Source organism: Schistocerca nitens, chromosome 3 (genome assembly GCF_023898315.1).
Source record: "Schistocerca nitens isolate TAMUIC-IGC-003100 chromosome 3, iqSchNite1.1, whole genome shotgun sequence".
In the NCBI taxonomy this organism is placed as follows: Eukaryota; Metazoa; Arthropoda; class Insecta; order Orthoptera; family Acrididae; genus Schistocerca; species Schistocerca nitens.
In genome coordinates this window covers 335,155,302-335,159,540 of record NC_064616.1, presented here as the reverse complement: position 1 = coordinate 335,159,540, position 4,239 = coordinate 335,155,302, and positions in this window count along the sequence as shown.

Genomic DNA, 4,239 nt, shown 5'->3' with positions numbered 1-4,239 from the left:
GCATCTTCCGCATCATCCTCAGTCACATCCGAAAGAAGAAATTACGCTTCTGCGTGGCTTACTGTTCCACGCTGGTTGGTCATTAGCTCATGCTGTATCTGGTGGTCCACAGGTTGATTTGACATTAAAGATGCAAAAGTTGTAAAATTGCCACCTTTATCTCGCTCTGCGTTGTCAGCGTTCGTCCATCGTCAGTTGTCAGGTCAGTTATTATTTTGCCGGATCCTTGTTTTCTTTTCCGGATTATGTGATATACCGAAGTCATCTCGTTCTGTGTTATATTCTGAACTCTGGACCTGACTTGGTATCCTTGGAGTTGTTTCCTACGAAGAGCCAAAATTTTCGCATTAATCCTCTTGATTCGTTCATAGTTTCCAATCATTGTTGCATCGGCCTGGTACTAATCCCTGAGGCAATGAAAGCAGAACTCAATGGTCGTCTTGTACCAGAAGCTTTCTTCCCACGAATAATTTATAAAGAATCTGCATATTTTTGGTTTTTCATTCTGAGGTGTGTGGGGTTGATCTATTATTCTGTTATTCTGCTCAACGGATTAATCTGAGATGTAGCCTTTACCCTGTGGCTCCTGCAAGATGCAATTTCCACCCCCACACTACTACAGAAGTCAGACAGACGCTCCTGACGTTCTAAAGAGAAATGCCTGAAAAACTTTCAGCAATAAATATCTGTTGGAGTCATCCACTGTAATGAAATGACACAAAAATTCACAAAATTTCTTACGTAACTAGTGGGATACTTGGGTACTGGAGTAGTGCTAGTTAGTGTTGAAAAACATGAAACTAACGAAAGTTATTATTTATTTTTGCAAAATTCTGAGAAATCACAATGGCACTTTTAGTTATGAATTGAACAAGTTATATCTTGGTTCTTTTGGGAATGTGAAGTTACCTCTCAAGGATAGGATTCGCTAATGAAATTTCTATACAAAGTTTAAGGTGCTTGTTGCCTTGGCAGAATGGCTGAGAGGCACGCCTACTCAACTTGAATAATTATCCTTTAGAATGTTGCTAGGTACAGTCGAGGTGGATGCATGTGAGATGCAGTAAAGTGTACTGTTGTGAAGGAAATATGGGGCTCGCAACAGCTGTAGCACACAATACCATAAGTTGCGATGACTGCTGTCCGCGCCACTTCCTGCTGACAAATAAGATAACTCTCATTCTATCTTAATTGACCTTCGCCAATCAAACTCTTCCTATGCCTTGATGAAGTCAAGAATCCCATTCGCCCCTAGTCTAACTATTGGCATGGTACACCGGTTAGATAACCAGTCCACCGCGATGCCACTCAAATTTCGCTCACAGGCGTTTAACTATAACTCTGTCCGTTCACACCGCACAATAAGTGTGTCAGCCAACACAGTGAACAACACTTAATCACAAGGACTCAATATAGAGTCGCCCTTTGATTCACTCTCGACAGAGGTGCTCTCCCAGTGAAGTACTGAGGAGAGACTTGTTCCTCGCTCTTTCGAGTCCACGTACGAGCGCGCACACACTTGTTACGTGTTCTCGCTCCCAGAGCGACAACGGAACCGTGCCTCTCCACACCAGACGTGAAGGGGTATATCTTTCGGTCTCCTCCATTATTCCTTCAACTCAAGGCATCAGAAATATCGTCTGCCAATCAGCATTGCTCTTCTAAAACGGGAGAATGACGTTTCTTTTAAGGCGACCAATCCGAAAACTTGTAGCTTTGGCATTTGGCGTTTGCTGTCTCCCTGTGAAAATCTCAGAAACTGCGTGCTATGTGTAAAGAATGCGTAGGCTGGCAGCTCCCACACAGTGTAGCGGAATTTGCTTTTAAGCCGAACATGGGGTTGTTCCCCCCTTTCCATTAGGGCCCACGCTGTCCGCTACAGGCGGTCACCGGCCAACATGGGCTGGGTCGTCCTCTGAAGGGCCTGGCGTCCCGTTGTGTGGCCTCTCTCCCGAACTAAAAGCCTATGTGACTGTCGTGTCTGGAATGTATGTGTGCACGCCAGACTCGAGTGTTTCAACCACGGTGGGCTCACTTGTCAATTGCACATCATTTACATGAATTTATACAACATTGACTTTATCTTATCGAGTTTGGGTTTGAATGAAGCATCTTGATGTGTTGAACATGATTGTGAGGGCGGAATATGTGAGCAGTGAAGGTCAGGAGACCACGACATCTTACAGCATATTTGAGCCACCACCCTATGGCCGAATTATAGGAGGTGAACCTTCTTTCACAATGTGTCCATACAATTTGGAATGACACCTGACTTGCAGGGTCTTGGAGGTATGACACATTTAGTTTCCACATACCTCTGCTTCGGTAGGTCCTTTGTTTTACCATAGTAATACTTCGGATGTACACAACATGGTCTGAAAATACAGTCGGCCATATTACGGATTGCAAAATGTGATGTTTCAAAATGGATGAGACATATATTCGGTCCAAACGATTCGCCAAATGGTTTGTGATGCATGTAAAGCCAGGGGCCGCCCAATTCTTGTGCTCCCATTAGTTTAAGCCAAGGTCGTTCACTAAAAGGTCGCATTCAATACATTGTTTACAATTGGGAGATTGATCTTTTGCACTGATCAGGCAATTAAAATCACCGCCAAGTATTACATGGTCATAGCGAGTGCCAAACAGGGGGACAATGTCTTCTTTAAAAAATTCTGCCCTGTTGTGCCTATTACTGGACACATTGATGAGCCATATGTTATTGATGGTGCACGCTATTCCTGTGCTGTTTGGTAGTCTGACAATATCTTTCACTATTGTACCCTCCTTTGTGAGAAGAGCAGTACCAATAGCTGTAGCAGTCCCCAGATTTGTGAGAGCGTTAAATCCTGGCACGCACTGAAGTTCAATATCTGTCACTTCTTGTAAAAGAATAATGTCCATATCGGCAGCATAGATAATATCTGTTAAATTTTGCAAATTTAAAGAGCTATGTATCTTGTTAATATTTAATGTAGCAATCTTATAAGTTTGTAAGCCAGTCATAGGTTGTCTAAGTGATTACTCTTGATTAGGATGATTTTGTAGGTTCTTGCTCACTATCCCAATTTTATAAAAAATAAAAATTTCTCATTAACACTCACAATTTTGTTATTTTCCACAAAATTGACCTAATTATCCATTACCTACAAAATCATTCTACTACTCCTTTACCTAATATTTAATAATTATAATATAATATAATAACGTAATATAATATAATATACAATAACATAATAATCACAATAATAAAAAATCACTTATTTTACATAGATTTCCCATAGGTGAATGTAATAAATATATAATATATATAATATGTAATAAATTAGATATATAAAATTATTTACTTTCTGCTTTAACAGCCATAAGATTATTATGATTTGTTGTTTGAAAATGTTTTTTGAGCAATCTCTTTACTACAATTCTACCACATTCATAAAATATAACTGTTTTTCTTATGTATATGAAGATAAGTTAATTAATTAAAATGTATTACTTAACTATGTACATCATTTAAAAATTTCATTTTTTATTTTTTCTATCTTTCTTAAAACATTTTAGAAATGTATATAAACATGAAGTTACCATTTTTATAAATTTTTTAAGTTCTTCATTCATTTATATAGAAGCAAATGTTAAGAATTAAAAATTTTCAGTAAGTAATCTATGTTGTGCATCATATGTAAGATTCTTTTTACCATATATAATTATATCAACAAGTTTACCATTTGGAATTTTATCATTAAAAGTTGCACAAGTTTCATAGTCGTTTTTTGTGTAGTTACAACAGTATTTCTATGAGTAATATTAATTACATAAATATGATAACTATTTATAACGCTGAATGGACTAATATCAATATCTGATTGTAGTAAAGTAATTCGTTTAAAATGTAAAAATGCATCACATGCTTTTAGAAAATTATTTGGTGGATTAATATACCACATTTCTTGAGGAAATACTTCTTTTTTACCACTTTTTAAAAATTTTTCTGTAGTTTAACATGATCAAACAATGATGAATCAAGTGATTGATTATTTTTACGATTTGTCTGAAAAACAACAAAAACAAAATATGGCATATCAAATTCTGTAGAATTATAAAAATTTGTAATATCTAGTTCAAAACTGTTTTTATTAGATAAACCAGCTACTTTTTCGGTTTGAAGTTCATAAAGAGAAATAGGAATATTAGGATTTTTTAAAATATTTTCACATTGTTGAAGTCGGTAATTTGGTT